The 23877-nt window shown below is 38.0% G+C and overlaps 1 pseudogene; it reads left to right on the top strand.

The window, feature by feature from the left end:
- LOC136143754 (centromere protein K-like) lies at positions 1-10434 on the top strand (annotated as a pseudogene).
- Positions 10435-23877: the final 13443 nt, after the last annotated feature.

Raw genomic sequence — 23877 nt, 5'->3', positions numbered from 1 at the left:
ATGGATGAAATGTCAGGCCATTATGTGAGTGAAATATGCCAGACAGCAAAGAACAAATATTGTATGATTCTATTTATATGAGATACCTAGAGTAGTCAGATTCATAGAGACAGAAAGCAGAATGGTCATTGCTAGGGGCTGGGAATAGGGAGTAATGGGGAATTGTGTTTAGTGGGTACCATTTCAGTTTTGCAAGAGTTCTGGAGATGTATGGTTGATGATTGCAGAACAAGGTGACACACAATGCCACTGAGCTGTACATTTAAATGGTAAATTTTATGTAACATTAATTTTACCACAATAAAAAATAATAGTGCCTAGCATTATGATGAGTAAGCAAATTATTAGATACATGAAAAGCAAGACCAGATGCAAATTTTTTAAAAATACAAAAAAGTCAGTATTATACCTTTAGAGGGAAATTGTTTTGGTTCTATCAATTGCTTTATAAGTTATTGGTAAAATATATTTAATTAACATTTGTATCAACAATAAATTCTGTTGATAATTTAAAATAAGTAAAATATTTCTTTGGTCCCCACTACCCTGGCCCCAACCATCATTAGTCCGTTGGTCCAAACGTGCACTATGATCAAAATCTGTCTCCCCTCCACTGAGACTCTGATTCCCAACACCTTCACATTTCAGTACCACCCTTCTTACCAGATATCAGGAATCTGGGTTCCCTGAAAGTTTATAAGACACCAAACTTGGCCTCCCAGATCTTGATGCCAAAGGGCATGTTAAGCTGTCCCTGATTCTTAAAGACAAGTTTTACACAAAATCATGGAATATAAGTAAGTGTATATTTCAGCAAGAGGTTCATTAATTACACAATTCAGAGGCCACTCATGGGAATCTTCAGTGGGAAGGAGCAGGAAGAGTGCAAAAAGGAGAAAGAATATAAGCCACACAATTTATAATACTTCTCTGCCATAGTCCCAAAGAGTGAACACCCAAAGTTCACTTTTCTCAAAAGCAGGAAGAGCTTTCTAATACCTAACCTTATTTGAGGGCAACTTTTCAGATACCATTGCACTGAAAGCTCTCCTGTTTAGAACCTCCCTTGATTGTGTTTACTCCAAATAGGTCACGCATGCTAGAAATGACATATTTAGAGCAAAGCGATCTCCAATCTAGAGGACTTGGCATGGATCATTCTCCTTGGGATCCTTCAATGTCTCCTCTCCCTTCCCTACCCTGTTCCAAAAATGCTTTCCACTTCACAAACAAGACAAGAAATGTTACCAAGGTTGTTGCCCAAGAATCATACCCCTGCCACTCTCTCAAATGGAAACCAATTACACTTAATCTAAGTTTCAGGAGGAAGCTGCATAGACAAAAAATGACAAGAACTGTTTGGAACCAACTAGGCCCAAGATGGCAGAAGATTCAACCTCCAGTAGACCTTGAGCCTCATTATACACTCACAGTAACACATTAGCTAAATGACACACCTACCACCACCAGAACAGCTGATGATTGCCATGACAACAACCAGAAAATTCCACACAAGGACTAAAAAGGAGAGTTGCATCAGTTTTGGGTCCAAACCACTCATCTGTCTCAGATAACTCATGAATATCCCTCCCACTCTTTCCAAAACCCTCCCTTTTATTTCGACTCTCCTATATATTTGGTGTCTCTGCCTGAATTGGGTTGAGAAGTTGAGTTGTGAACTAGGTTCCTGCTTCTCCATTCTTTGGCCACTGCTGTTCCAGTCTCAGCATCAGTTTCATTATTGACTGCATGGATCTGATCAGAAAAAGAACCTCCCTGGCTGAGACAAGGGGTCTCAGCCAGGCTAGGACCCCAGCGTGGGTTCAGTCGACGAACCTGGTAACAGAAACACTCCCCATTCCTCCATGCTCCTTTCACATCCGAATTTCAGCTCAGACTCTGGCCTCTGGCCTCTAACCTCTCTCCATCCTTGTCTCAGTTTGGACAGCATTACCTTCAGGAAGTCTCTCAGGAGGTTTTCAGAGGCAGAGATGCCATAACATAATTCACATTCCATATGCCAGTATTTCTATCTAGATTTCAAATAAACCCACCTATTAAGTAAAATTTAACTTCCACCAAAATGGAAGCTCTTGTATTCTTAACTTGTGATCCCCTACAACATATACATGAATAACTGATAGCCTGCCTTGACATGGGCATTCAACAAAAATAGTTTAATTCTGTAAATTACAGGTTAGTAATCCTTTTCTGTAAAGAGCTGTAAATATTTTAAGCCTTAAGAGATATAGGTCTCTGTAGCAACTACTCAACTTTGCTGTTGTAGTGTGAAAGCAGCCATAGACAATGTGTAAACAAATTTGCACGACTGTATTCCAATAAAACTTTACTATGGACACTGAAATTTGAAGAAATAGTACTCTGATTTTTCTCAACTACTTAAAAATATAAAAACCAATTTTATTTCACAAGCCTTATACATACAAGGCAGAGGTGTGGATTTGACTACAGGTTGTACTTTGCTGACCCTCAGTATAAATGAATACAGTTTGAATCAGTCCCAAATGTATCTCTATGATCCCATTCTTTCTGTTTCTCCAATTATCCTGTAGACTTATCCATATCTCACCAGAGAACAACACTGATAAAAATCCTTCAATGAATGCCATGTTCCCTCTACTCTATGGGGCCCATATACATGTTAAATCCCAAACTTTTGCTCTCCCTTCTCTCTCCATATGTTTGTGAGGCAGGTCTTTTGCTTTTTGGTAATGCCTCTGATGTGTTCAGTTTCCTTGTCTGTGAACTTCCATCAAATCCCTCTATTTCCAAACCATGGGCTTACCCCTGAGCCCCAACCCAATTATTGACTTTCCTAAGAATCTCTTCCTGATCACCCTCCACTAGGCTCCTAAACACCAGGCACTTAGCTCATTGTCCTCTTGTAGACAGCAAGTTGTCTGATTGTTTGCCCTGTCTCTTTTCCAAACTAGCTCCCCACAAGAGTCATAGCTGTTTTGTCAACAATTCCACAAATGGGCTGACAAAGAGTAAACATTCAATCAACATTATGGAATCAATGACTCTCACTGCTGGGAGGCACAGTATAATTAACAAAGAAGACTGAAATAAGCTAGAAACCATTTAGTGTATCTGGCATCATTGCTAGTATAAACAGGGGCTTAGTAGAGGAGGGCCAACAGGCAAAACTAAAAAACAGAAGCAGTGGCTCTGTGGCGGTAAGTGATGGGCTGAGGAGAGTGCCATAATGGTGGCAACTTGCCACTGGGGCTGCCTGGCATTTCACAGGATATGGAGCCCCAGCCCTGAAGGAGAGACCCCTTACTGCTGGTAAGATAGGAAGGGGGCAAGGCACAACCTTTAAAAGAATGATAGCCATTGGGGACATGACATAAACTGGTTAGAACCAACTAGGTCAAAGATGGTGGATGATTGACTTCCACTAGACCTTGAGTCTCAGTATATGCTCATTGTAATATATCAGCTAAAGGACACACCCACAGGCACCAAGACAGTTCTGAGGCCAATGACTATAAAAGGCCAAAACGCAGGTGGTAGCCCAATTCCTAGAAATCCCCACCCCTTCCCCAAAATAGTTGGAATAATCCTCCCATTCATTAGTCTATGAAATTACCCACCCCTGTAAAAACTGACAACCCTGTATCCTAGTGCCTCTCCCCTTCTGAGATGGCCCACACTCTATGGAGTATGTATCTCCCTAAATAAACCTTCTTTCACCTTACTATGGCTCGCTCTTGAATTCTTTCCTGTGTGAAGCCAAGAACCCACACTCGGTGGCTATCCCAGGGACTTGGATGTGACCTGGGATGTTACCATTCTCTCCGGCCCCACTTTCTTTCCTGCAACACTTAGGAGCTGGATACCTGTGATACTGCAACTTAGAATAAGAAATATATATTTGGTCCCCCTTTCTGGCACAGAGCTCCTAAAACCCTTGGAATTTCTGGTGCTGAGATTGAAAAAGGTATCTTTTGTTATGTTAATACGGTGACTTTGGAAGGTCGGAAAGGGTGAGGGCTGGCTTGGTTGCCAAGATAACCAATTGATAAGAGAGCTGGAACTTTCAGTCCCATCCCCAGACCTCTGAGGAGGGGAGAGGGGCTGAAATTAAAATCAATCTCCAGTGGCCAATGATTTAATCAACCATGCCTATATAATGAAGACTCCATAAAAAAACAAAAGGATGGGGTTTCTAAAACTTCTAGGTTTGTGAACTAGAACACTTCCATTCGCCACAGTGCTGGACCCAAACTCCATGGGGACAGAAGTTCCTTTGTTCAGGACCTTACTCTAGGTATCTGTTCCTATTGCTGCTGATTCCTAACTTTTAATATCCTTTGTAATAAACTGATAATCTAGTGAGTAAATTGGTTTTCTAAGTCTTGTGAGCCATTTTAGCAAATTAATTGAACCCAAGGAGGGGATCGTAGGAACCTCTGATTTTTAGCCAGTTGATCAGAGACACAGGTGACAACCTAAACTTGTGATTGATATCTGAAGCAGAACGGGGCAGTCTTGTGAGACTGAGTCCTTAACCTGTGGAATCTGATGCTATCACTGGATAGATAATGTCAGAATTGAGTTGAATTGCAGGACACCTAGAGAATTGCTTGGTGGTGTGGGGGAAAACTTCCCACGTGCTGGAATTGGGAATTGCCCAAAGTCCAGCCAGGCCTCAAGTGCCACTCTTATCTAGCTCCTGCACCAATGACAGCTCCAAAAACCCACCTGTTAGGAGGGAAAGACAAAGTGGTAGGGAACTGAGGAAACTGATTAACTTGACGGCTTCCCTTCACGTACTCCTTTATTCTCTAGCACATTCTCTGAATAGAGTGATAAGGAAACTCATGCACAGATAGTATAAGGTAGGGGTCCCCAATCCCTGGGCTGTGGACTGGTACCGGTCCGCGGCGTGTTAGGAACTGGGCCACACAGCAGGACGAGAGTGGCGGGTGAGCCAGCGAAGCTTCATCTGCTGCTCCCCATCTCTCACATTACCGCCTGAACCATCCTCCCCACCACCCTGGTCTGTGGAAAAACTGTCTTCCATGAAACCAGTCCCTGGTGCCAAAATGTTGAGGACCACTGGTTTAAGGGATTGCCCAAGGTCCCAAAACTTTTTAAATTATCATAAGGCTAAGAAAATTATAAGTGCAAGTCACTGAATCAGCAAGATACAGAGTGTACTACAGATGTGGAAGACACTAGAGATACTGAAGAAGAACTTACCAAAGAAGGTGAAGAAATATGAAATGATGTGGAAGAATGTCAGAATAAGACATTGCTTGCTGGAACTGAGACATTCACTGATTCAAATGCTCAGTTATCATTAATTATGTCAGTGAAATGTTTAACCACCACTGGAATTAGTCAATGGCAGAAAGAAACTCCTAAATTAATCCCACTGAATGAAGATGTTCTGGTAACATTAGGAAAAGAAGAGTTCCAAAAATTAAGACATGAACTACAAATGGTACTGTCTAGAATGGTAATGTCAAAGAATGAAAAGATAAAGAAAAAATAGTGGCTGAATGAACAGCAACAGATACTGGAATCTCTTAATATAGTAAACAATGAAACATCACATAGTGACATCTTTTTCTGAATTGAGAACCTTTAATAAGCTGAAAACAAAAATGCTTAATATAAAAGAATTAAGGGTGTGGAGACAAGGGAACCCTCTCTCACTGTTTGTTGGAATGTAAATTGATAGAGCCACTATGGAGAACAGTATGGAGGTTCCTTAAAAAACTACAAATAGAACTATCATATGACCCAGCAATCCCACTACTGGGCATATACCCTGAGAAAACCATAATTCAAAATGAGTCATGTATCACAATGTTCACTGCAGCACTATTTACAGTAGCCAGGACATGGAAGCAACCTAAGTGTCCATCGACAGATGAATGGGTAAAGAAGATGTGGCACATATATACAATGGAATATTACTCAGCCATAAAAAGAAACGAAACTGAGATATTTATAGTGAGGAGGATGGACCTAGAGTCTGTCATACAGAGTGAAGTAAGTCAGAAAGAGAAAAAAGATACTGTATGCTAACACATACATATAGAATCTTTAAAAAAAAAAAGGTTCTGATGAACCTAGGGGCAGGACAGGAATAAAGATGCAGATGTAGAGAATGGACTTGAGGACATGGGGAGGTAAGCTGGGATGAAGTGAGAGAGTAGCACTGACATATAAACACTACCAAATGTAAAATAGATAGCTAGTGGGAAGCAGCCGCATAGCACAGGGAGATCAGCTCAGTGCTTTGTGACCACTTAGAGGGGTGGGATAGGAAGGGTGGGAGGGAGACACAAGAGGGAGGGGATATGGGGATATATGTATATATATAGCTGATTCACTTTATTATACAGCAGAAACTAACACAACATTGTAAAGCAATTATACTTCAATAAAGATGTTTAAAAAAAAGAATTTAAGGAGAAACTCTTGATTACCTTGGGTGAGTTTTGAGACCATTTTCCTGTAACTGATAGAAAATTGAAAAAGAAAAACATTGTCTATTCTCGCCTCCTTTGTTGTAGATTAATGGAGCATAAGCACCTGGGTTTAGTTCTGGGCTTTCTATTCTGTTCCATTGACCTGTGTGTCTGTTTTTATGCCAGTACCATACCGTTTTGATTACCATAGCTTTGTGTATAGCCTGAAGTCAGGGAGCCTGATTCTTCCAAAAGTGTCCTTTCTCAAGATTGTTTTGGCTATTTGGGGCCTTTTGCATTTACATATAAATTTTGAAATTATTTGTTCTAGTTCTGTGAAAATTATCCATGGCATTTTTTTTTTTTTTTTTTTTTTTTTTTTTTTTTTGCGGTACATGGGCCTCTCACTGTGTGGCCTCTCCCGTTGTGGAGCACAGGCTCTGGATGCTCAGGCTCAGCGGCCATGGCTCACAGGCACAGCTGCTCCGCAGCATGTGGGATCTTCCTGGACAGGGACACAAACCCATGTCCCCTGCATCAGCAGGTGGACTCTCAACCACTGTGCCACCAGGGAAGCCCCCATGGCATTTAAAAAAATATATTTATTTATTTGGCTATGCCAGGCCTTAGTTGCAGCAGGAAGTGTCTTCACTGTGGCGTGCTGGATTCTTAGTTGTAGCATGCAGGATCATTTTAGTTGCAGCATGCAGGCCTTTAATTGTGGCATGTGGGATCTAGTTCCCTGACCAGGGATCGAACCTGGGCCCCCTGCATTGAAAGCACGGAGTCTTAACTGCTGGACCACCAGGGAAGTCCCACCCATGGTATTTTGATAGAGATTTCATTGAATCTGTAGATTTCCTTGGGTAATATGGTCATTTTAACAATATTGATTCTTCCACTCCAATCACACAGTATATCTTTCCATCTGTTTGTGTTGTCTTCAATTTCTTTCATCAGTGTCTTATAGTTTTCCAAGTACAGGTATTTTGATCCCTTAGGTAGGCTTAGTTTTAGGTATTTTATTCTTTTTGATGTGATGGTAAATGGGATTGCTTCCTTAATTTCTCCTTCTGATTAAAAAATGGGCAGAAGACCTGAATAGACATTTTTCCAAAGAGGACATACAGATGGCCAACAGGCACGTGAAAAGACATGGCTAATCATTAGGGAACATGGCTAATCATTAGGGAAATGCAAGTCAAAAGTACAATGAGGTATCACCTCATATCTGTCAGAATGGCTGTCATCAAAAATAGCACAAATAAGGGAGTTCCCTGGTGGCCTAGTGGATAGGATTTGGCACTTTCACTGCAGTGGTCTGGGTTCAATCCCCTTGTTGGGGAACCATCCTGCATGCCGTGTGGTGCAGCCAAAATACAAAAAAACAATCCACAAATAATAAATGTTAGCCAGGACTTGAAAAAGAGAACCCTCATACAATGCCAGTTTGAATGTAAATTGGTACAGCCACTGTGAAAAACAGTTTGGAGGTTTCTCAAAAAAAACTAAAAATAGTGCTAACATATGTCCCAGCAATTCCACTCCAGGGTATATATCCATAAAAAACAAAAACACTAATTAAAAAAGATACATGCACAGCAATGTTCATAGCAGCATTACTTAAGACAGTCAAGATATAGAAGCAACCTAAGTGTCCATCAACAAATGAATGGATAAAGAGGCTGAGTAACATTCCATTGTATGTATATATGGAACATATATTTTGCTCCATATATACATGGACAAGAACAAAAATTTGCCATTTGCAGCAACATGGATAGACTTGGAAGGTATTATGATAAGTGAAACTAGTCAGAGAAAGACAAATACCGTATGATATCACTTATATGTGGAACCTAAAAATACAATAAGTTAGTGAATATAACAACAACAAAAATGCAGCAGACTCACAGCTATAGAGAACAAACTAGTGGTTACCAGTGGGGAGAATGAAGGGCAGAGGGGCAATATAGGGGTATCAGATTAAGAGGCACAAACTATTATTGATAAAATAAGCTACAAGGATATATTGCACAACACAGGGAATATAGCCAATATTTTATAACCATAAATAAGGCATAACATTTAAAAACTGTGAATCACTATATTGTACACCTGTAACATACAGTTTTATACAGCAAATATACTTCAAAAATTTTTTTGAAAATAAATTAAAAAGAAATTTTAAAATAACAAAAATATAGAGGAAAAAAGAAAAACATTAAAAAATCAACTGCATAACTAATAGCATTACATGAAATGTTAGAGATTCATATAAATAGATTTTTTGATGTCCCACATGATCCATATGTCAAAATTAGTGATTACTTTTGGCCACCTTATAATGAACTGCTATTACTTAAAGGAATTGCCTTGAGACATCTAGAAGATTCAATCCAAATAAGATTAGATTCTTCTATGAGTAAAAAGGTGGTCTTTTTTTCCCACACAGTACTTAAAGAATCCTTTTTGTTATTCAAAGATAACAGAAACACTGAAGACTACTTGAATGGAGAACATAAAATCAAAGCACTTAGTCCATCTTTCTTTTATTCTTAAAATGGCATATGCTGCAATCTTATTCATTTTAATATAGTCCTCTTTCATTCAAGTCAGTGCTTTAGTGTTTTAAACTATATGAACAAGAATGCAAGTAAAAAATATTCTAGACCTAATCATTACAAAACATTTAATGTACCTTACTTCATGCAATACTCTTTAAAAATTCTTTGTTAATTTATGATATTGCTAATGCAATATTTTCCATTAAAATTTTATGACAGTTTCTTCTACATATTATGATGTCCATTTGATGCTTAACTCATTCATTTAGGAATTATAATGGACAGACTATTTTATTTGAAGATGGTTCTAAAATTAAAGTAGTATCTGATACAGAAGATAGCAAGATTTTAAAATATTTATCAAATCTGTTTCATGTATACTGCCTTAGTTTTAGATTTGTTTAAAAAAAGGAATATAAAATACTAATGGATAGAGTTAGCATGAAAACTAATGGATAAACTTATAAACTTTCATAAAACGAAAACTATTTTAATGTGTATTATATACCAAATGATATTATATATTAAACTACTCTTGATTCTGTTAATTATTACCAACAAAATTGTGTTCATAAAATTGTATTAATCCTTTTCTGGACTTTTCTGTAATCCTTTTCTGTGACTTTTCTGTAAATAAAACACTTTAATTTAAAAACAAAAACAGGGAATTCCCTGGCAGTCCAGTGGTTAGGACTCAGTGCTTTCACCACAGGGGCCTGGGTTCAATCCCCAGTCGGGGAACTAAGATCCCACAAGCCACGTGGCACAGCCAATAGATAGACAGACAGATAAATTAATTAATTAATTTAAAAACTAAGCAAAAAAGTGGAAGCAAAACTAATTGTGAAGTTCCTGGTAATCAAAGACTATGCAACTGTAATTAAAATAACTAAAAATAAACTTTAAAAAATTAGCTTGTAGCAATGTACTTTCAATTACAAAACAGCTTTTAAAATTGTTAAAACTCAGTTCCAATAATGTATAGCTATAACAGGACATAGATTCATAGATTTATGAAGATAGTAATCTATCTTCTAAGAATTTAAACTAAGGACATGGGCAGAATAAAAGAAAAATATTTATGCATAAAATATCCTTCCCTCTCTTTCATAAAGCAATATAATTGTCTATTCCACCAAGGAAACTTTAAAAACCAAGAAATCACTTTTCAACATTTACTCAGAGACCTCCTTACTCAGAATCCCAAAGTTCAATCTTAAAGAAGTAGGTTTTTCATTCTCTTCTTTAGGCAAACTTGAAATTTGTTTACTTAACTTTACTTGAAAAATATGATTTTTCTCCTGTTGCAGAGTCTGATACTGACAGAAGAATCACTGCTTGAACCCAGACCTCGTGTTCACTATCCAACAGAAAAAGAAATGTTGGACATAGCTTGGAAGAAAATGTCAATATGACTTTCATAGGAAACTGTGTGGCAGCATCAAGGAAGGTTGGCTGGGACTCAGCGCAGGGTCTGAGGCTTCTTCTGCCACGGAAGGCTCAGACAAATACGAGGGTGGTACAGGGTCCCTGCAGCTGCCGCTGAGCCAAGGTCACTCGAGGCTCTGAGTGCCTACAATTATTCCTCTTCCTCTTGGATCAAGCCCTTCTCACTTTCCAGAAGCCTGTTTTCATTTTCTGTGACATTTTCTAAAGTTTGATATTAAATCTTTGATGCCTGCATTGCGCTCCTCCAGCCTGACAACCAATGGGAGGGAAGGGGAATGGAGAAGAGGAAAGGAAGGGGAGAAAGAGGAGGAGAGAAGACAACATTGGGAGAGAGGGTTGTCAATGTGGAAGGAAGTGATACAAATAGGGAATAGAAGAAGGCAAGGAAAAATCCTGTGTGACTAAATTGGGATTGAACACATTATAAACACTTGAAAAAAATACACAACCCCATACAGAGTTTTATATGTCTATATATACTTATATACAACTACATATAGTTATATATACTATATATAGTTATATACATAGCTATGTCTATATATCTGAAAGGACCTAAAAGCAATAATCTATTAGTAGCACTGAGACTTTAGCTTCTAAATACCTTTCCACATTGTAAGAAATGAGTGGGGGGCAAGATGGGAGGATGGGGGAGAAAAGTCCTTTCTTATAGAATGTCAACTACAAAATACTGAAGGAATGATGTAGTTATAAAACATCATTTTGGACTATGATAGTAAAAAATTGTTTCTTGCAAACCAAAAAGGCATCATGATTGCAACCTAAATAAAGCTTGGCAACTTTTTTTTTTTTAATCATTACAAGGCAAAAATTTAATGAAAATTAGTCAGTGGGTATGTAGTAATCCAAAGGGCTAAACAGTTACATGGAACTGTATTAGAAATTTAGAACAGAAGTAAATGAAGTAACTGTTACATGTTATGACCATCTGATTCATCTCTTCCTTCAAAGATTCCTTGGCATATTTCTCTGCTAAGATGACACAGTCTTGAAGACATTTCAGACAGGCCTACACAGAGGGCATTCTATAAAATACCTGGCTTGTATGCTTCAAAAATAATAACCACATGAAAATCAAAGAAGGCTAAGGAACCATTCCAGATTAAAAATAATCTTAAAAAGCCATGGCATAAAAAAATAAAAATAAAAATAAATAAATAATAAAATTTTTAAAAAAGCCATGGCAGCTTGATTGGATCTATAGTCCTGAACTAGATTTGTAACAGAAAAAAAAAATGCTATAAAGAAAATTATTGGGATAGCTGAAGAAACTGGAATATAGACTGTAGATTAAAGAGTTGCATAAATGTTAAAGTTCCTGAATTAATAACTGTACTGTGGGTATCTAAATGTACATCCCTGTTCTTAGGAAGTATATATGCATACGTGGCATGATGTCTGCAACAGTCTCTCAAATTGGCCAGAACAAACAAAAAAGTTTACACATAGTGGGAAAGGGGGACATTACAAACAAAATGTGGCAAAATATTTAAAATTAGTGAATCTGGGTAAAGGGTAAATTAGAGTTCTTAATAATATTCTTGTAATTTCTATAATTTTAAGGTTGTTTCCAAATAAAAGTAAAATAAAAATAGTACGGTTAGAGTATACCCATGTATTTAATACATGTGTTGCCCAAGTGAGCACCGACACCCATTTGTTTAAAAAATTTAAAATACGTAGAATATGTATGTATTAGTTATGTAAGTATAAAAGTATTTGTATTGTATAAAAAGTTTTTCTATTTTGAGAAAACGTTAGGTTCTGAAACAAGTATAGATATTTAGATTTATACTTTTTGAGTACTCATAGAACAGATAGATCTACCTAATTCTCTTAACTCTAAGGATATTCCAATAATTCGGCCAGTTCCTGATGCTTATTATTTTTATGAATATTTAAGTGGTTCCTTATCTAATTATGTTATTTTTATGTATTTAAATAGCTAATATGTTCACATAGTTTAAAAAGATCAAATGTGAGACTTCCCTGGTGGTCCAGTGGGTAAGACTCCATGCTCCCAATGCAGGGGGCCCAGGTTCAATCCCTGGTTGGGGAACTAGATCCCTCATGCATGAGCAACTAAGAAGTCCGCATGCCACAACAAGACCCATTGCAGCCAAAGTAAATAAATAAATATTTTTTTAAAACATCAAATGCACAAAACGACGTACAGTGGTAAGTCTGCTTTTAACCTCTGTTGACCATATATCTCTATCTGCCTCGTAAAGGCTCAGTTTACAACCGTTATCCTGGAATGATTATGAATAGCCCCTTCTTTCAGAAGTATGTTAGTTTGAATGATACTTAGATCCCTGTTCCTTTACCAGACTGCCACACCAAGACTTACATCAACACCTGTGTTAACAGTGTCTGTGTATACTCCTGGAGGAATTTTACTCATATATAAGTTTACATAAATTTTATCTTTTTAAATTTTAAACAAATGGGTATACCCATGCTATTATTTAACTTTCATCTTGAAACAATCTTAAACACATGGAAATTGCAAGAATATTAAAAAGAATTCTCATTTACTCTTTACCCAGATTCACTAATTTTAAATATTTTGCCACATTTGGTTTATCATGCTGAGGCACCATTACTTTCACATGGATTACAGTTTCTAGCCCCACTCCTCTCTCAAATGTCCTTCTAAATGATTTGGAAAAATTAATACAGAAAGGAAGACTCCAAGAGTACAATATTGAAAGCTTCATAGAGTACATTTGCAGAAATGGTAGCAGAGAAAAGGAGGTGTGCAGCCAGTAGAGTGTGGAAGGTACACAAGGGGAGCTAGCAATGCTAATTTTGAGAATCAAAGAATTACAAAATCTGTAGGCATACAGATACTTCTTCTGTGATTTACATAAAACACTGGAAACTGTCTTTCCCCCAAGAGCCCTTTATAGACAAATAACTAACATCTGTACCATATGCTCGGAGGCACAGATGAAAAGAAAAAAAAGGTTGAAATTTTAGCTTTTCCTGCCTCAATCCTGAATAACCTCAGTATTTCACACACACAATCCTGTTTAAGTCAACAAAGAAAATAATCATATGGATTTTGCCATTATTGTTTTCACAGTCTAATAAAGAGATAGATGGAACTAATGGAATTTGTATTTAAGTAGCCAGAAAATCACCATAACTAAACCAGAGGCCTCAATCCTCACCAAAACCTCCTGCTGGACATATAGGTATCTATTAACAATCATCATTTGTCAGTTTTCACATTGCTAAGTGAACGTGTCTGGTCTACTCTTACGTTTAAGTGCTAGGGTCTAAGGATACACATACTTAGATATTCATGGCAGCAGTGTTGGTGAAAACTGCAGACTTCATGTGACCTAAACAATAGTCAGGTATAGAATGCGCACATCTACTGTGGGATATAGATATAATGGTATCATTCATACATATATACATATTTTAACATTACTATGTACACACAAATATTCATAAGTATATACATATATATACACATCTATACATATATAGTGGTATGAGATATAGATATAGTGGTGATAAATACAGATGGATAATGATAGAATACTATCTGGAGATGAAAACGAACAACTGTAGTTACAAGTAAATGGATGAATACTGAAAACATAATATTAAGTGAAAAAAGACAAAATATATACAGTTAAGAGCAGGCAAAACTATATCAACTGTATTCCTATAGCTTAAATATGTAATCACAAGGGATAAAATTATAAAGAACAGCATGGAGGATTTATCTCTGTTGGAAGAGGAGGTCAAGATTGGGAAGGGATACCCAGTAGTTTTAGGAGAGCCATGCATCTTCTATTTCTTCACTTGTGTGTAGGCCTGAATAAGGCACTTAGCCTCTTTGTATGACTTTTTTTTTTTTTTTTTGGCCGCACTGGGTGGCTTGTGGGATCTTAGTTCCCCAACCAGGGATTGAACCCAGGCCCCCTGCAGTGGAAGCATGGAGTCCCAACCACTGGACCGCCAGGGAATTCCCTGTATGACATTTTTATCATCTGTAAAATGGAATATTCCATGGAGAGCAAGAACAAGTGACCAATATAGAGCAAGTACTCAATAGATGTTGGCTGGTACTGGTTCCATTCACATCCTCTGTTGTACTCAAACCCCAATAATCCTAGGTTCTGCACAAAAGTACAACGGTTTTAATGTGCCAAGGAGGACCACTGTGAGTTGGTCTGGATGGCTGTGCCCACCTTCTTATCAGCCTTGGTCGCTTGACCAGAAAATGGAAGCAGGTTCTGAGTTCTGACATGATCACAGGCCCAGGGCTGAACATACATGTCTTTTACCAAGCCCTGGGCTACTCACTTCCCTAGGAGTTCAGCTCATCTCTCTGGCTGGAGCCCCTTAACTACAGGATGACTTGGAAAAACTGATCCTGCACGTCATCTGTATTACAATTAAACCCCATGCTTTAGGATTCTGCATCACTGTTGCTTACCTGAATAATCAGTCGGGCTCTCCTTAGACTGATAGAAGGAAGTCTCTTCTTGAGTGCAAACAGAAAATGATTCCCAGCTTATTCTGCAGCAACATTCTCGGGGAGGGTCTACAACTCCTTCAGGACATGTGTTTTTCAAGCATATTAAAGCATGCACCTGTTTCCTTACTGATTCCTGAGTAAGCCTCAGGTCAAACTCGGTTCACCTGCTTGATGTCAATTTTCTTAAACCTGGGTGCTTCAGAATCCTTCACAAATACAACTTGCAGTGCTAGTTCCGGCTCCATCGGCTTTGGGTCAGATCCAGTCATGCATGAAGGTGATCCTGTCAGAAGAGCCTTGCACAGTTGGGATATCGTAACCGTCTTTGGATTTACACCACTCCCAGAATTTGTGAGTGTCCCCACCAGGCAAATCATGGGATGTCTCTGCCCTGTCAGTTGGAAGGTGTCCTGAGGTAGAAAGAGAAGATACTATACCTCTAGGGCTTTACATCCCTGTCTATTTGAAAGGGTCCCACACCTGGGTAACTCTCCAAACCAAATCTTAAACAGCAGCTGACTTAGAACATAACTACAAAGCATTAGCTATCCAAATGCTCTCTGGGCTTAACTCTGCTTCTGGGACTTGAGATTTGGGAGGCAGTTTAAGTCTGGTGAGCATAGGATTCACCAGAGAGCTTGTTACCCTGTGAGTTGTGATTCTGTAAGCCTGGGGTGGGAGCTGAGAGCTGCATTCTAACAAGATCCCAGGTGATGCCAATGCTGTTGGTTCACAAACCTCACTTTGAGTAACAAAGGTCTAGCATATTGCTTAAGGGCTTACTTGCCAGGGAGACAGATTAGATAGACTCCTAATTTTAACTAAACTGCTGGGGGATCTTGAACAAATCCTTTGCCTCCAGAGTTGAGTTTATGACTAAAACCCCTCCCCCCTTTGCCTTAAGAAAGTTTGAGTATGTAAAGCATACTCATTTATTTTCAATAGAAATGCCATAATTTATTCTTTTGTTTAAAAAAGGCATCCTTATGTAAAAAAATGTCTTCTAAGAAGAAATATATTATTTCAGGTCATAAATACTCAGCAAACATACAACTGCTGACAACAACTACAAAAACTGACACTGGTGTTTTCCATTAGTGCTGAAAACAAACCTGCTTAGGATATATTTACAGGATATTACACTACTCAACCACAAAAATTGAGATATTTGGGTCTTCTAGGGGTAGACACTGATATTTGTAAAGGCAGAACACCTATACAAAAATAAAGTATATTTTCACACGTGTTGTCATAACAGTAATACTGGGAGGTATGTTAAGCACAAAGTTTCTTCAAAATACAAGGACAAGCAAAAAGAAACTGGCTTACATGCTGAGTCCAATATTAAACTGGGCTTCAGCTCTGCACTCTCAGACTTGGTGCACTTTAGTGATTTTTCTCCACCCCGTTAGTGAACCCCAGTCCCACTGTTTGAACTATTCTCTCAAAGTGTGGGCCTCAGATCAACCCTGGCACTTGTTAGAAATATGAATCCTCAGGCCCCAAACCAGACCAAGTGAATTAGAAAAACCTGGGTGGGGGTTTGCACTCTGTTTTAACAAGCTCTTAGTTGATGCTGATGCACACTCAAGTGGGGAAATCACTCCCTTGCCAGAGATACAGAAGACTCAAGCAGAACCACAGGAAAAAAAAAAAAAAAAAAAAAAAAGCAAATATCTAAAAATGAGGAAAGGGCTAAACTGTGTGATTAAATTTTAAGTGAAATGATGATTGCTTTAGCAATATGAAAAATGTTTCTAAGATTAAGAAAAGTTTTCTAAGCATCCATAACAAACAGAGGAGGTGGTGGACTAGACAGGGTGTGCATGCAAGTGGAGGGTAATCAGTGAGAGGCTAGAGATATGTAAGATTTCTACTTACATAAGAGAAAGTACCACCCATGACTGGAAAAAGGGGCAGCAAAACATCCAGAGGAAATTCAGCTTAATTTTACTGAAGTTGAGAACTACAAAGAGAAAATCTATCAGTTCATTCAAAATACAAGTGTATAAATCTGAAATTATGTAAAAATGTGCTTTGTGTTCATTGGAAAGGGGAGATACAGATAGGAGGAAACTATAGAAGTTCAATTTCCTCCATTCTCTCTCTCTCTCTCTCTCTCTCTCTATCACACACACACACACACACACACACACACACACACACACACACAGGAAAGTGAAACAAACTATATACTGATCTGCAAAACCTGTATGAGCTTTAAAGGTAAAGCAAATGATACTGTAGCAATTTTCTTTAAGAAGCCCTTGTCTCTGCTGTATGTATGCAGGAATACTTCCTTAGAAAAGTGCCTGGTAGAATCAGAAGAAAACTCTGAATACTTCTTTTTCTTTTAAATAAAAGGAGTCTCATTAAAATAAAAAAAACAAAAGAATGAACTCAACCATCAAGTTTACCGAAATACATTTAAAACATTTTTTCATATATTAAAAAGAGCACAAAATAATATTTTAAAAGGAAGGCACACACATTTGTCCACAGATGATTTCTATAGCCATAGAATCAATGCAAAATATTTTCATATCGTTCTGTATAAAATCCAAAGCTCTCTTTAAACCACATTTTGTAATGTCAAAACTAAAGGAAGAAAATAAGAGATAAAAAGGGGAAATGAGGTCTTTTAAAATCTGTATTATATAGGGTACATTTCTTTTTTTTTTTTTTTGCGGTACGCGGGCCTCTCACTGCTGTGGCCTCTCCCGTTGCGGAGCACAGGCTCCGGACGGGGCCAGCCGCTCCGCGGCATGTGGGACCTTCCCGGACCGGGGCACGAACCTGTGTCCCCTGAATCGGCAGGAAGACTCTCAACCACTGCGCCACCAGGGAAGCCCTAGGGTACATTTCTAAGTGTGTAGGTGCGAGTCCATGTTTTAAAAAACTAAATCCTGAACATAATAACGAAGGAACAAAAAACCCAATTATGAAACGTGTTGGTTTCCCTGGGCAGTGGAAATGAAGACAGAGAAGTGCAGCGACACCTACTGCAGCGACATCCCGCGCCACACCGTGCAGACACAGACAAGACACATCCCCGCGGTCACCCCTCACTCCATTAGGTACGTCACCTTCCCAGAGTGCCCCGCGGGCAAGCCAGCCGCGCCGGGTAATAACGTATTTCCTCTGGGCTGCGGTGCTGGTTGGTCTTGCTGGTAAAGACTGGCACGGGAAGGGCTTAGTAAGCGCGTATCTTCAAGTGAAACATTTCTAATGGTTTTAGTTTTCTAAGCAGGCTACATTGGCCAGAAAAGTGTTTTTTTCAGAATTACTAATGACTTAAGTTCATCAAGTAATGAGTAATTTCCCCTCAGAAGGGTCCAAAAATACAAGTTTTAAAGAATTAATACAGCATAACACCACTGTAAAACATATGCCCCTTTAAGAAGTGTTTGATTCAGAAGGAGTTGAATCATTGACACCCCCCAACAAAAAAGGCAACATATAAGGAAATTTTCCTCTCTTTAGTTATATTACAAACTTGGCATATTCCTGAACAAATACATTCTGCTACCAGCTAATTTAACACTGTTGCCACTGAATGAACTATATAATACACATGTATACAATGAAGCATACACAGAAACATTCAATGAGGGCATCTCTTAAGTGTAGATCTGAGCAGAAGGAAACCAAAATTCAGATGCTGCAAGGTTTACCTGTACAACTTAGAGGGCTGAGGTGGACTTTCATTTCCTAATTTTTGAATTGGTTATTCTTTCAATTTGTAACATTAGCACTCCTTAAAATAAAGTCTACATGGCGAAAAAAATACATACATACAGCCAACATGTCTCTGATTATTAAAAAAAAAAGAGGACTGGAAATATTTGAAGATCATTCCTAACTATGACACTAGTAGTTTTACTGCGTTGGAATTTTTCCTTGCTTCCCCCTTAATTTTCCAGTAGTCCTAATGTTTTCAATCATTACTTAAAAAAATTTTAAGGTCAACCTCCAAATAATTAACATTAAGGAAATAAGGAATTCATAATTTTTGTAGTAGTTTGAAGTATTGACTTATTTATGTAGTGGAATGCGACATATTAAAGTTTCTGCCATATTTTTGTAAAATGCAATGAAGCTGGAAGGAGAACAGCAGTGGAGAAACGTGTCCATTGGGCAATGATGTTGAGGCAGCAAAATGTGCTCCACTGCAAGCTGGTGAGAGAGGAAGGAAAGGGAGTGGTGATGCATACAGTAGGGGTGAAGATAAACGAAGATCAGTAGTTACTTTGGAAAGAACTCTGACTTATTTATTTCAAAAGTTGACAAAACACACAAAACATGTCAAAGAACATTTTTAATTATCAAAATTCACATTTTTCACATAAATCTTGAACTCAGCTGAAATTTTTTCCCATCCAGGCAAATGTTCTTGAGTTAGTTTATGGAATTTTTTAAAAAGGAAATACCCAAGAATGCAAGACAAAACCTAAAATTTAGCTTTGTTAAAGTGGTATTCCCATTGAGAATGCAGACCAGTTAAATTAGATAAAAGAGAAATGAAAACAATATTACAAATAAGTTTATAAGTGACTTTTTACAGACCATAATTATAAAATAAAAGTATATGGATATAAAAATAGCACTTTATTTTTCTAAGTAAAGGCTGATTATATGCTAAAATTCTAAATTCACAAGAATTCCCCTCCTCCTTCCTCCCAGGAGAGAACCAGTAGGGGAGTTAGGCAAGCACTATTGGTGATCACTGATGGAAATTCCCCAAACTGAAGGATCCTACAGAAGCTTGGAAGACAGAGGCCGGGAGGCTGAGGGAAGTCTCACCTGGCTCTGCCCCCCAGCTCGAGTTTATTCCCGGGATGGTACCTTGCGGGACGCAGTCCTCCTGGCCAGTCCCTGGACCTTCTCAGGTGCCGAGTGACCCAGCTTGCAGACAAGTTGTGCTTTTCTTGCTGGCAGCAGTGCCAGGTGGGATCGTTGATGGAACGGAGACCACAGCCCCTGACCTTTAGGCTTTGGGACAGTGGCCACATAGTCTCTGGTTTCCCACTATCCGATATCCTGCAGATGGTTCAGAAATAAGAATTTCAAATTAACACTTAATTCAAAAGTGAGGTACCATAAAACTGACTCTTCCAAAAAAGCATTGTAAATTAAAACTTATTATGTACCAACATACTGAAAGAAAACCACAGACTTCAAGAAGATTTTGTCCTTTTTTAAGTTTTCAGATGCTGTGCAAATTGGCTTAAAATGAACAGATTTCAATTAAAATCTTAACTAAGTCTCAGCATAATAAACCTAATTGGTTGGCTTGGGGGAAAATACTCAAGACATTTCTAAGAGCATAAAATGGCAAAGTTAAATCAAATGTTACAATTTCAATACAAAGAAAGTATCTTAACTTCAGACTTAAGAGTACCTTTTCAAGCATGATAGGAAATCTGATAATTTGGACTCTATTACAAAGTTTTCAAAGAGCTATAGAGAAAAAGTGGATAGAGAAAAGCCTGGAAAAATAAAATGCTAACAAAACTTCAGTTGTTAGAAAGAATAGAAGAATTCAAATTTAGTAACTAGACCCCTTCCGATGAAAAATTAGCAAAAGAAGAAAAACAATCATGAGAATATAATTCACTTAGAGAACCTCCAGCAAGGTGAAAATAAAGTCATTTTTTTTTTTCTCAGTCAGGTTGGAAACCTTTTTTTAAAAACAATCTACCAAGGATTTAGGCTATGAAATTACATTCATCTTATGAACCATCTTGCAACTTTTGTGGAAAATGACATGCATACATACACACACTTATGGAAGGATGAATTTAACACAGGACAAACACAACTGCACAGGTTTTATAATAAAATATGAACTATGTATGTGTGTCCATGGAAGCACACTCCTGTATGCCCATGTTTGTAAATGAAATCAGTCAGCCTAATAGGGTTCACAATAATGTTAACAACAGTTAACTATAGAAAGTGGCATTAATAAATGGATATGGAGCCAGGCTTCCCTGAATTTTTTACTGTGATTAATTCTGAATTGTGTTTTTTCTTCAGTTTTAAAATAAAAATTAAAAAGAAGAAAGATTCTTGCTCAAATGAACAGTTATTTTTGGTTCTTGTGCCCATCTTTTCCTTGTTTTGACTTTTTCTTCTTTCAGCATTCTGAGACTTTATGCCTTCCACCATGACTCAGCATTATCCCCAGCAGCTACTGATAACCCTCTGTGAGCTTTTCAATGAGGCTGACTTTGGCCTCTAATTTTATTGCTGCCAGACGGCACTGCAGCCCTGAATCCTATAAACCAAGTGAAGTTTCCATTTCTGAAATGATGAAGGCACTGAAGTAACTTGTAGTACATGGGATATTCACGAACTAATTTGGGATCCTGCACAGGAAAGTCTAAGTGAATGAAGAGAATGGTGAAAGCTATAGACCATAATTCCTTGTGACCTCTCCCTTGGCCCTTAGGACTTTTTTTTCCTCTGTCAAACCCTCTACCGCTTTGTCTGCACAGACTCTTTCTCTAAAACCAAGGGTTTGCTTTAACAACATTTGAGACACCAAGAAACCAAAATATTTCAATTTACATTCACACCAGTGGCATTCCTACTAGGAAGATGTCAAATGTAGCTAATGAATGCATAAGAAAAAAACAACATAAAATCAATTAATTGAAGTGTCATTCTCAAAATCTAGCCCCAGCATATGTATTCAACTTGTCAGGTAGATGAAATATGCTCTACCTACAGTACCTCAAATATTTTGTCATTTTTTATAGCCTGTTACCTACCTTGAACAGGAATCCAATTTTTGTCTTCCCTGTTCTACTTTCCTTAAGTTTCTACTAATTATCCTTTATGTCTCTTGTCATATGTCTCTTCTTCTAGGAAGCCTTCCCATACCACTTAAATCTAGACTGCATGCCCATACACCCTTTGAAATCCTCCAGTGCTGTGCACAATCCAAATCACAGCATTCCTACTGAAGGGGAGGGAAAAAAATCTTTTTCCTTCTACCCTGCTAGTTTCTCAGCAGGGTCTCTGTAACAAAAGACTGATTAACAAGACAAAAGTATACAAATTAATTTGTTTTACATGATACAGGAGCCTTCATAAGGAAATGAGGATGCATAGAAATGGTTAAACCTGAGTGTTTTTACAGGCGGTTTGATGAAGAATGGAAAATCATGGGAAAATGTGATAGGACTAAAGGATATGAGCTAAGTGTAGTAAACAATTGGAAATTTATCAAGGCCTATTCATTCCTCTTGGTGTTCCTCCTTCTTCAGAGATAAGAATGTTCCTTTCCTCCAGGTGTGGGGAGGGAACCTCTCACTTGACCCTTCTTTTTTTCTTATTTTTTTAAACATCTTTATTGGAGTATAATTGCTTTACAATGGCATGTTAGTTTCTGCTTTATAACAAAGTGAATCAGTTATACATATACATATGTTCCCATATCTCTTCCTTCTTGTGTCTCCCTCCCTCCCACCCTCCCTATCCCACCCCTCTAGGTGGTCACAAAGCACAGACCTGATCTCCCTGTGCTATGCGGCTGCTTCCCACTAGCTATCTATTTTACGTTTGGTAGTGTATATATGTCCATGCCACTCTCTCACTTTGTCACAGCTTACCCTTCCCCCTCCCCATATCCTCAAGTCCATTCTCTAGTAGGTCTGTGTCTTTATTCCCGTCTTACCCCTAGGCTCTTCATGACCTTTTTTTTTTTCTTAGATTCCATACATATGTGTTAGCATATGGTATTTGTTTTTCTCTTTCTGACTTACTTCACTCTGTATGACAGACTCTAGGTCCATCCACCTCACTACAAATATCTCAATTTCGTTTCTTTTTATGGCTGAGTAATATTCCATTGTATATATGGGCACATCTTCTTTATTCATTCATCTGATAATGAACATTTAGGTTGCTTCCATGTCGTGGCTCTTGTAAATAGAGCTGCAATGAACATTTTGGTACATGAATCTTTTTGAATTATGGTTTCCTCAGGGTATATGCCCAGTAGTGCGATTGCTGGGTCGTATGGTAGTTCTATTTGTAGTTTTTTAAGGAACCTCCATACTGTTCTCCATAGTGGCTGTATCAATTTACATGCCCACCAACAGTGCAGGAGTGTTTCCTTTTCTCCACACCCTCTCCAGCATTTACTGTTTCTAGATTTTTTGATGATGGCCATTCTGACTGGTGTGAAATGATATCTCATTGTAGTTTTGATTTGCATTTCTCTAATGATTAATGATGTTGAGTATTCTTTCATGTGTTAAGAAAACACTCCCATTTACCATTGCAACAAAAAGAATAAAATATCTAGGAATAAACCTACCTAAGGAGACAAAAGACCTGTATGCAGAAAATTATAAGACACTGATGAAAGAAATTAAAGATGATACAAATAGATGGAGAGACCACAGCCCCTGCCCTTTAAGCTTTGGGACAGTGGACACATAGTCTCTTGTTTCCCACTATCCGGTATCCTGCAGATAGTTCAGAAATAAGAATTTCAAATTAACACTTAATTCAAAAACGAGGTACCATAAAACTGACTCTTGTTCTTGGATTGGAAGAATCAACATTGTGAAAATGACTCTACTACCCAAAGCAATCTACAGCTTCAATTCAATCTCTATCAAACTATCACTGGCATTTTTCACAGAACTAAAACAAAAAATTTCAAAATTTTTGTGGAAACCCAAAAGGCCCTGAATAGCCAAAGCAATCTTGAGAATGAAAAATGGAGCTGGAGGAATCAGGCTCCCTGACTTCAAACTATACTAAAAAGCTTTACTGTAGAACTAACTGAACTAACTGATAAGACAGTATGGTATGGCACAAAAACAGAAATATAGATCAATGGAACAGGATAGAAAGCCCAGTGATAAAC

Source organism: Phocoena phocoena, unplaced genomic scaffold (assembly GCF_963924675.1).
Source record: "Phocoena phocoena unplaced genomic scaffold, mPhoPho1.1 SCAFFOLD_110, whole genome shotgun sequence".
In the NCBI taxonomy this organism is placed as follows: domain Eukaryota; kingdom Metazoa; phylum Chordata; class Mammalia; order Artiodactyla; family Phocoenidae; genus Phocoena; species Phocoena phocoena.
This window is presented reverse-complemented; position numbering and strand designations above follow the sequence as displayed.